This window comes from Brassica napus, chromosome C4, assembly GCF_020379485.1.
Source record: "Brassica napus cultivar Da-Ae chromosome C4, Da-Ae, whole genome shotgun sequence".
NCBI lineage: Eukaryota > Viridiplantae > Streptophyta > Magnoliopsida > Brassicales > Brassicaceae > Brassica > Brassica napus.
The window spans coordinates 55,571,124-55,582,612 of NC_063447.1; the positions used below are offsets into that span (position 1 = coordinate 55,571,124).

The 11,489-nt window shown below is 42.9% G+C and overlaps 1 non-coding gene across 1 annotated transcript; it reads right to left on the reverse strand.

Annotated features, from left to right (window-relative positions):
* Positions 1-3,626: 3,626 nt before the first annotated feature.
* Positions 3,627-3,733, reverse strand: LOC125586701. Its single transcript, XR_007323237.1, has one exon. It is a non-coding gene; the product is annotated as a small nucleolar RNA R71 (small nucleolar RNA).
* Positions 3,734-11,489: the final 7,756 nt, after the last annotated feature.

An 11,489-nucleotide genomic window follows, 5' to 3' on the forward strand; every position in this document is an offset into this window, starting at 1 on the left:
TGCAGACGATATGCATTGTCATTAATTCGCGCCAAGACTGTGAGAGGACCAATCTTTTTCGCCTTGAGCTTGTTGTAAGCATGAGCCGGCATCCGATCTTTAGTGAGAAATGCCCATACTTGATCGCCTACTTCGAAGAGAACACGACGGCGACGAGAATCAGACGCAGCTTTGTACTTTGAAGAGGAGGACTCGAGATTGGCGACCACCTGCTCATGAATGTTATGAATGTTGTCGACGAAATCATCTGCTACACCATGAAGTCGCGTGCGGTCTGGAAGATTAGTTAAATCCAAAGGGCCACAAGGAAGAAGACCATAAACGACCTGAAACAGACTGAACCCCGGGCTTCAATTGAGGGCATGATTATGAGCAAACTCAGCTTGGGGAAGTTTTGAATCCCAAGTTTTAATTGAATCTCCCACAAGACAACGAAGCAAGTTTCCCAACGATCTATTGGTCACTTCCGTTTGACCGTCCGTTTGAGGATGATAAGCGGAACTCATGTCAAGACTGGTACCAAGCAGCTTCCATAAAGATCGCCAAAAGTGTCCTAAGAACCGAGAATCTCGGTCTGAAACAATAGAAGTTGGCAACCCGTGGAGCCTATAAACCTCACGGAAAAAAGTGTTTCGACTTGAACCGCATCTGTTGTCATTTTGCAAGGAACGAAGTGTACCATTTTTGAGAAACGATCCACAATGACAAAGATTGAATCAAAACCCTTTTGTGTAGGAGGAAGACCAATCACGAAATCCATACTGATATCAGACCACAGCTGAGTTGGTATAGGGAGAGGAAGGTAGAGACCAGCGTTCGTGGCATGCCCTTTTGACGTTTGACACGTTGTACAGCGTTCGACAAAATGCTCAACATCACTTCTCAAGGCAGGCCAGAAATACGATTGAGAGATCAAATGCAGCGTCCGGTCGCGACCGATATGGCCTTCATTGTGTATCTCGGCAATCAGCTGAAGACGAAGGCTGCAGTCCGGAATGCAGAGACGATCGCCACGAAAATGGAACTCATCTTGAAGAGTGAACTCGCGAGAAACACCATTCTGAATGTCAAGAAGAATTCGCCCAAAGAAGTCATCAGACTCGTATAAATTGGCAAAGGCTGCAAATCCCGGGACAAAGACATGAAGTATTCCGAGCAAAGAATGGCGACGGCTCAGCGCATCTGCAACTCTATTGGAAGCACCTGACGTGTGCTTGATAACAAAAGTAAATTGCTGCAAGTAAGACACCCATGAAGCATGACGAGCTGAGACTTTTTCTTGACGGCTTAAGTGTTTTAAAGCATCGTGATCGGTATAGCGAACAAATTCCCGATGGAAAAGATAATGTCTCCAATGCTTGATTGCTTGAACCACTGCATAAAACTCCACGTCGTACGTACTATATCGCAGACGAGCTCCCGCCAGTTTTTCACTGAAGAAGGTGATAGACCGGTTACGCTGACTTAAGACAGCACCAATACCCAACTTAGAAGCATCACAATGTAGCTCAAATACTTGAGTAAAATCTGGCAGAGCTAGTATAGGCGCTGATATTCCGTGTTTTTAACGGTTTTAAACTCGTTTTGGAGCAATTAAATGGTCGGTTTTAATTAATGTTTTGGTCTATTTGATGCGTTTTGGTGTTCTTAAGTGTAATATGCAGGTTACTAGATAGCTTGAAAGAAAAGAACGCATTCGGGATTTATTCAGAAGCAAGATGGACCGAACAATGGACGAATGAAGTATTGATCGCACAGAGCACGAGATCGACCGATCCGGGCTACTTGGATCGACCGATCCCAGGCTTTCATACACGAGATCGACCGATCCGAGCCATGTGGATCGACCGATCTCAGGCGCTACGGGCTCCACACGCACAAACGAGCTTTTCACTCCTTTTTACCCACTCCCCTCAATAATTCAGGAAAGAACTCGACCTTTGAGACTCAGAAAAGACCAGGGGCGACCAAGGAGGAGATTTACAAGTTCTAGAGAGAGATTTGAGTGTTTTGTACTTGTTTTGGTGTGATTTGTGAAGATTTGTAAAGGAGTTCATCTCAAAACCATTTGGAGAAGATCTTCTGAACCTTTACTCTGTTTTAATACAATCTTATCATGTTTTCTTCATCAAAATCGTTTTGTTCTTGCTTAGTTATGTGTGAGTAGTCATCTAGTTGGGTTTAGGGGTTCTCATAGGGGATTTCTTGATGTTTTGATCCATAAAACGTGTGTAGACTAAGGGATTACGTTTTGGTTCTTCATCTAATGGATTTCTTACTGCTTGAACTGAATTGATCACTTAGTTCATGATTTCAGATTGTTTGATGCACCGAAAGTGATTGTTTGAACTTCCGAAAATACTTTAGATGAGCAAAGTGTCCTTAACCCTCGGAAGTTGATGTTATTGCGCTTTGTGAACATATTGAACCTGTTCTTAATGCTTGTTTAGAAATTGAAACTCAGCGGAAGTTAGTGTGGAGATTTCTATAACATAGAGAATTAGCGCTACGGAAGTAGGTTAATTCTAATATCGTGTTTGAGTTCTAGACGGTTCTTAATATATCCCTGTGTCTGCCATTAATTGTATCTTGATTAAAAAGAAATCCCTGAGAATTCCCAATGCCCAACGTTTGTTTTAAAATAGTTTTCAAATCGTTTAAATCATCTTTTTACAACTTGTTTATGCTTTGTGACACTAGAGAAAATTAAATAAAAACCATCAAAAATATATCTTGATTCGCTGTAGCTATTAACTTGTCTGCAACTCTACGTGTGATCATCGGTCCCTGTGGATTCGATCCCGTATTACTACTGCGTACTTTACTGTGCACTTGCAGTTAGATAATCGGGTTAAAACTCGAGACATCAAGTTTTTGGCGCCGTTGCCGGGGACCATTTGGTCACCCTAGAGTTAATGATCAGTTTAAGACTATAGCATTTTCTTTATTTTGTCTAATGTTTCTGTCTTTCTCTTTCTGTTTGTGTTTTCAGGTGAATGAGCGGATTTCATACTAGAAGCAAAGGATCATCGAATTTAATACCTTTGGAGTTAGAGCTCGGCCGCCTAGAGAGACAAGTGAAAAAGAAAAGACTTGAGTCCGCTGAAGAGGTTGAAATGGCTGAACACCAAGAAGACCAATTTCAGGACAACCCGCAAAATCCAATTCCTGTAAATGAACGAGAAGGCAACAATGCTGGTGATAATCAGCAGGCTGGTGTAGCTGCAAGACAACAGGCTGGAGACTATGGCATGCCTAGGATGACGCTTGCACATTATGATACACCAGATGCATTCTATGCCGATCGTTCTGGGATTCGCCCACCTCCCATTGAGAGAAGAGACTTTGAGATCAAGACTGGTCTCATTAATTTGGTGGAGAAAAATCCGTTTCATGGAAACCCGTCTGAGGACCCGATGTATCACTTGGAGCATTTTGAGCGAGTCTGTGACACCAGCAGACATAATGGAGTTCCTCAAGGCGCTTTGAAATGCAGGTTGTTCCCGTTTTCCTTAGCTGATAAAGCTATCAGATGGTTAAAGTCCATCCCTCCAGGATCTCTTACTACATGGGAAGAGACAAGAGCTGCTTTTCTACAGCATTTCTTCACCAAGTCAAGGTCCACATATCTGAGAAGCAGAATTGGAAGCTTTCAGCAACTTGATTCAGAAAGCTTTCATGAGGCTTGGGAGCGTTTCAAGGAGTACACACAGGACTGCCCTCACCATGGCTACACTGATGTGAGTTTGCTGAACATTTTCTATAATGGAGTTCATGAAGAGAGTCAAGATGCCATGGACACAGCAAGTAATGGTGATTTCATGACCAAGACTGTTGAAGAAGCTTACACCTTGCTGAACAACCTGTCATCCAGCAAAGCAAACCGCAAGTCAAGGTTTGACACCAGCCAGAAGGGTGTTGGTTATGAATCCAAGAAGATAGATGAGCTGAATGCCAAGATTGAGATGCTTCTCAAGAGAGATCAGAAATCTGTGAAATTTGTGGAGGAGCAAGGCTATCGTTCCTCACAAGAAACTGTTGGTGATGATTCAGATGATATGCAAGCTGATGTGAACTACATTGGTGGTCAAGGAAACTACAACAGAGGCTACAATCAGAACCTTGGATGGAATCAAAATCAGCAAAATAATCTGTCTTACCGAGCAACAATGTGGAGAATCCACAACATCAGTCCTACCCTCAGGCAGGAAACAGGCAGAACCAGAATCAGAACCAGAGTGTGTTCAACCAAGGATTTCAGAACAGAAATCAATATCAGGGGAACAACTCGGGCAACTCAGGATTTCAGCAAAGGCAGCAGTACAACAACTATCAGAATCAAGGAAATGCCTCTTCGTCACAGCCTTCTCAGGATAACGAAATTAAGAAGATGCTGCAAATGGTGCTAGAAGGTCAGAAGAATAGCACTGCAGAGATAAACACCAAGGTGGATAACATGTATGGAGAGCTTAATGGGAAGTTCGAAGCTTTGAACACCCATTTGAAAGTTTTGGAAAAGCAAGTTGCTCAAACCGCCTCCAGCAGCAGAACAGCACCTGGATTTCTACCAGGGAAGTCAGAGACGAATCCCAAGGAGTTTGTGAATGCTATAACACTTAGGAGTGGAAAAACGATTGAGGAATCGAAAGAGAAAGAGATCGACCGATCTCAAGAACAGATCGACCGATCCAAGGGAAGGAGATCGACCGATCCGGTCCATCTGGATCGACCGATCCCGTGTCGACGAAGCCAAATTCCTCTGAACCTGAAGAGGTGTATGTGGCGCCTCCTGCTTATGTTCCTAAGGCTCCATACCCATCCAGACCAAGGCAGAAGATCAAAGAACGTGAGTACGAGAAGCTAAAGAACCTTGTTGGGGAGTTACATGTGAGATTGCCATTCGTTGAAGCGGTGAAGATGGTACCTTCTCTTAAAAGGTACATGAAGGAGATTCTTACCGATAAGATGAGCCTAGAGCGGGGTGTGTTGATGCTCAATGAGGAGTGTAGCGCAGTTCTACAAAATGTCATGCCTAAAAAGCGTGAAGATCCCGGAGCATTTGTTCTACCATGCCGCATTGGATCACTTACTTTTGAGAAGAGTCTCTGCGATCTGGGTTCAGGAGTGAGCCTAATGCCTTTCTCTGTCTCTGAGAGGCTAGGCATGACGAACTACAAACCTACAAGGATCTCCTTGGTCCTTGCTGACCGATCAGTGCGAAGACCAGTCGGTGTACTAGAAAACATCCCTGTTGGTGTTGGAAAGGGATATGTGCTTACCGATTTTGTAGTTCTGGAGCTGGAAGAGGAACCTAAAGATCCTCTCATTTTGGGCAGACCGTTTTTAGCTACTGCTGGAGCCATGATTGATGTACAGAATGGGCATATAGACTTACGTCTAGGAGACATGGCGATGAGATACAATGTGGAGAAGGTGCTGAAAAATCCGACTATTGATGGACAGACTTTCTGGGTTGATACATTGACTGAACTGGTGGAGGAAATGGATGAAGAGTTGCACACTGATGATCCTCTACAAGTCGCATTGACCCAAAAGGAGAGTGAGTTCGGGTTCATGAACCAAGAAGTGGTTGGATTTTCTGAGATTTTGGATTCAGCCTCACCGATTGAGAAGCATGTCGCCTATGTCAGCCTTGAAGACTCAGGCACCGATAAAACCGTCAAACCGTCATCCTCCCAACCAGATTGGAGTGAGGAGAATGCTCCAAAGGTGGAACTTAAAGCCCTCCCAGCTGGGCTGAGGTATGCATTCTTGGGACCGAATTCCACATATCCTGTTATTATTTGTGCTAACCTGAATAATGTGGAGACCGCTTTGCTTCTTTCAAAATTGCGAAAGTATAGAAAAGCATTGGGGTACTCTTTGGATGATATTACAGGTATTTCTCCAGATCTTTGCATGCACAAGATTCACTTGGAGGATGAGTCAAAGACGTCCATAGAGCACCAGCGAAGACTGAATCCCAAACTGATGGAAGTTGTGAAAAAGGAGATTCTAAAGCTGTTGAGTGCAGGGGTGATCTACCCAATTTCAGACAGCACTTGGGTGAGCCCGGTTCATGTGGTTCCTAAGAAGGGTGGCATCACTGTCATCACAAATGAGAAGGATGAGCTGATTCCTACCAGAACAGTCACAGGGCATAGGATGTGCATTGACTACAGGAAGCTAAACTCAGCCACAAGGAAGGACCACTTCCCACTTCCTTTCATTGACCAGATGCTGGAAAGACTAGCCAACCACCCCTACTACTGTTTTCTCGATGGCTACTCCGGGTTCTTTCAGATACCCATTCATCCAGACGACCAAGAGAAGACAACATTCACCTGCCCATACGGTACTTTTGCCTACAGGAGAATGCCCTTCGGATTGTGCAATGCTCCTGCAACTTTCCAGAGATGCATGATGTCGATCTTTACTGATCTTATTGAGGACATTATGGAGGTTTTTATGGACGATTTCTCAGTCTACGGTTCTTCATTTAGCGACTGCCTTGCTAATCTGTGCAAGGTGCTGGAAAGATGTGAGGAGAAGAACTTGGTGTTAAATTGGGAGAAGTGTCATTTCATGGTGAAAGATGGCATTGTTTTGGGTCACAGGATATCAGAGCAGGGTATCGAGGTTGACAAAGCAAAGATTGAAGTTATGACCAGCCTACAGCCTCCCAGGACAGTGAGGGATATTCGGAGTTTTCTGGGACATGCCGGTTTCTACAGGAGGTTTATCAAAGACTTCTCTATGATAGCGAGGCCACTCACCCGTCTGCTGTGCAAAGAAGCGAAGTTTGTTTTTGATGCTGACTGCCTCGCTGCGTTTCAGATTCTCAAGAAGTCTCTAGTCAGTGCTCCCATTGTGCAGCCACCAGATTGGGACTTGCCATTTGAAATAATGTGTGACGCAAGTGATTACGCGATTGGAGCTGTTTTGGGGCAGAGAAAAGACAAGAAACTCCATGTGATCTATTATGCCAGCCGAACGCTTGATGATGCTCAAATCAAGTATGCTACCACTGAGAAGGAGTTGCTGGCAGTAGTTTATGCTTTCGAGAAGTTCAGGTCCTATTTGGTGGGCTCGAAAGTAATTGTGCACACAGATCATGCAGCCTTGAAGTACCTGATGACGAAAAAAGATGCTAAACCGAGACTCTTAAGGTGGATCTTACTCCTACAGGAGTTTGATATTGAGATCAGAGACAAGAGAGGAGCAGAAAATGGAGTGGCAGATCATCTTTCCCGAATGAGAGTGGAAGCTGAAACACCACTGGATGATACATTACCCGAGGAGAATGTCTATGTGATCACCTTGCTGGAGGATGAGTATTTGGATCAGGCTGATTGCTGTGCCATGAGACAAATTCAGGATGATCTCCCATGGTTTGCAGACTTTGCAAACTACCTATGTGCTGGAATTGAACCACCGAACCTGAAGGGATATGAGAGGAAGAAGTTCATGAGAGATGTGAACCACTATTACTGGGATGATCCCTTCCTCTACAAGAGATGCTCAGATGGTTTATTCAGGAGATGCGTTCTGGAGAATGAGATGCAAGGGATTCTTTTCCACTGCCACAGCTCAGAATACGCAGGCCATTTTGCAACATTCAAGACGGTTTCTAAGGTCCTGCAGGCTGGTTACTGGTGGCCTACACTTTTCAGAGACGCCCATGAGTTTGTCTCAAAGTGTGATGCATGTCAGCGGAAGGGTAACATCAGTAAGAGAAATGAGATGCCCCAAAATTTCATCCTTGAAGTTGAAGTTTTTGATGTATGGGGAATTGATTTTATGGGCCCTTTCCCATCTTCTTATGGAAATGAGTACATCCTGGTTGCGGTTGATTATGTCTCCAAGTGGGTGGAAGCAGTAGCCAGCAAGACAAATGACTCTAGTGTTGTCAAGAAAATGTTCAAGACAGTCATTTTTCCAAGATTCGGGATCCCGAGAGTGGTTATTAGTGATGGAGGCTCTCACTTCATCAACAAGACGTTCGATAAACTGCTGAAGAAACATGGAGTAAAGCATAAGGTAGCTACACCTTATCATCCTCAACAAGTGGGCAGGTTGAAATATCGAACCGAGAAATCAAGGGATTTTGGAGAAGGCTGTAGGCAAAACAAGGAAAGACTGGGCTGTGAAGCTTGATGACGCCTTATGGGCGTATAGAACCGCCTACAAGACTCCCTTGGGCACCACTCCTTTTAATCTGGTCTATGGAAAGTCTTGTCACCTACCTGTGGAATTGGAGTACAGTGGTTTTTGGGCAACGAAGTTGATGAACTTCGACATTAAAACCGCAGCAGAAAGGAGGATGGTTCAGTTGAACGAGCTGGACGAGATTCGGTTGAACGCCTATGAGAACACCAAAATCTACAAGGAAAGAACTAAGGCATGGCATGACAGAAAGATAATCCCGAGAGACTTCGCTGCTGGAGACAAAGTCCTTCTGTTCAACTCTAGACTCAAGCTATTTCCTGGAAAGCTTAAGTCTCGTTGGTCCGGACCTTTCACCATCACAGAGGTTAGACCTTATGGAGCTGTTGTCTTGGAAGACAATGGGAGGAAATTCACCGTCAATGGGCAGAGGCTAAAACCTTACTTCACAGATGCAAAACCCGAAGAAGGAACCAACATTCCTTTAACGGAACCCGATCTCGCCTAAGGACAACAAAATAGTCAGGCTCGCGACTTTAAACAAGCGCTGACTGGGAGGCAACCCACATGGTTTGATTTTCTTTCTCTTTTGTGATTATGTTTTCTTGTGTGAATTGATTTTTGGTTGTGTTTTTAGATGATTTTCAGGCATGTATCACGATCAGGCAGAGATCGATCGATCCAAGGCCTATGGATCGGTCGATCTAAGGCGCTCACGACACCGCTGCTGGACCTGAGGCAGCGGAGGACTCTGATGATGATGGAGCCTTGGAGAGGCGCTCCAAGAGGCGTACTGACCGCAACGCCTGATCGGTAATCTCTCTTGGAATTATTTTCACACCGAGACGGTGTGAAGTAAGTCTGGGGGAGGATGCTACTTATGTACCATATTGCTTTTATTTCTTTTATTTTCTTAGTTTATCGGATTTGCTTGTGTTTTAAAAACTCTCTCTACGTATCTTTCTCAGACCCTGTGATGATTATTAGACTATTTCCTTGTGTGTTGTGCATTACATTTCATATTGGCCATTTTTCAGGACTGTTGGCGCAGACAAACCGAGGAACCACTTGACCAAACAACCTCTCCTTAAATCTTTTATCAAGTCTCGGTGAATTGTAATCGACTCAACTATTTTTGACCATTAATGAATTTAATTTCTTTTGACCAGGAATCAACATCAGGAAACGGTATACCATATACACATTCAGGATTTTCTTTACCACATTCTACCACTTTTTAATAATCCTGAATGGCCAGACTCATCAATAGTTTGGTACCACACCTACACCTTACCCTTTTATTTCATCTCCATGCATTCTTACACACTGATCATATGTGCATACATGTGCAAAAACAATGGAGAGATTAGGGTAGACATGGTTCATCCGACTGCTTAGGTAGGATCGGAACATTTAGGTGGTTAGACACGGACCTGTGTGTCTAGAGGTGTAAATGGAAAATTGGGTGTTGTAAGTGTGTGATTGCATCGCAGTGTATATATTCGATTTCGGTTTGTATAAGTTTTCACAAAAAAAAAAAAAAAAAAAAAAAAAAAAATATGATTCGATCGATTACCACAAAACATTTGCAAGTAATCGGTCCAAAAAAAAAAAAAAAAAAAAAAAAAAAAAAAAAAAAAAAGATATTATTCAGTATATTTGATTTAGACATTTTATTTTTATTTTGTGTACCAGAGATGATGCGTTGTTTAAATTTGGGGTTAGAGTTTGAGATTTGTTGGGTTTTGATCATTTGAAACTTGAGCAGTTCGAAAACGTGGTTATCAATATACTCGGTTTCTCCAGCGATTTTGCATAATGTTTTGCATTTTTTTGTTATCGCCGATACCCACAAACACTTGAGCCTCACCTAATTAAACACTAAAACAGCCTCCCAAACACCGAGCCCGTTATACCTGATGGAGATATCTTTGGTGGAAAGGTCACGCCCTTTTTAATGAATGTAAAGAGTTGATTACTTGAAACTGAGACTTGCAGGTCTGAAATATGGAAAGGTTTGCGCGGTCTTGGTGGGGATTTGGAATGAATGCCTTGACAGTCTCTGATTTAAGTGGTTAGCGAAATCACAAGGTAAGGTCTACTGAGGGTTAGTGAGCTCCCAAATTTTAATCCTCTTTACTTGAGGACAAGCAAAGATTCAAGTCTGGGGGAGTTGATATTCCGTGTTTTTAACGGTTTTAAACTCGTTTTGGAGCAATTAAATGGTCGGTTTTAATTAATGTTTTGGTCTATTTGATGCGTTTTGGTGTTCTTAAGTGTAATATGCAGGTTACTAGATAGCTTGAAAGAAAAGAACGCATTCGGGATTTATTCAGAAGCAAGATGGACCGAACAATGGACGAATGAAGTATTGATCGCACAGAGCACGAGATCGACCGATCCGGGCTACTTGGATCGACCGATCCCAGGCTTTCATACACGAGATCGACCGATCCGAGCCATGTGGATCGACCGATCTCAGGCGCTACGGGCTCCACACGCACAAACGAGCTTTTCACTCCTTTTTACCCACTCCCCTCAATAATTCAGGAAAGAACTCGACCTTTGAGACTCAGAAAAGACCAGGGGCGACCAAGGAGGAGATTTACAAGTTCTAGAGAGAGATTTGAGTGTTTTGTACTTGTTTTGGTGTGATTTGTGAAGATTTGTAAAGGAGTTCATCTCAAAACCATTTGGAGAAGATCTTCTGAACCTTTACTCTGTTTTAATACAATCTTATCATGTTTTCTTCATCAAAATCGTTTTGTTCTTGCTTAGTTATGTGTGAGTAGTCATCTAGTTGGGTTTAGGGGTTCTCATAGGGGATTTCTTGATGTTTTGATCCATAAAACGTGTGTAGACTAAGGGATTACGTTTTGGTTCTTCATCTAATGGATTTCTTACTGCTTGAACTGAATTGATCACTTAGTTCATGATTTCAGATTGTTTGATGCACCGAAAGTGATTGTTTGAACTTCCGAAAATACTTTAGATGAGCAAAGTGTCCTTAACCCTCGGAAGTTGATGTTATTGCGCTTTGTGAACATATTGAACCTGTTCTTAATGCTTGTTTAGAAATTGAAACTCAGCGGAAGTTAGTGTGGAGATTTCTATAACATAGAGAATTAGCGCTACGGAAGTAGGTTAATTCTAATATCGTGTTTGAGTTCTAGACGGTTCTTAATATATCCCTATGTCTGCCATTAATTGTATCTTGATTAAAAAGAAATCCCTGAGAATTCCCAATGCCCAACGTTTGTTTTAAAATAGTTTTCAAATCGTTTAAATCATCTTTTTACAACTTGTTTATGCTTTGTGACACT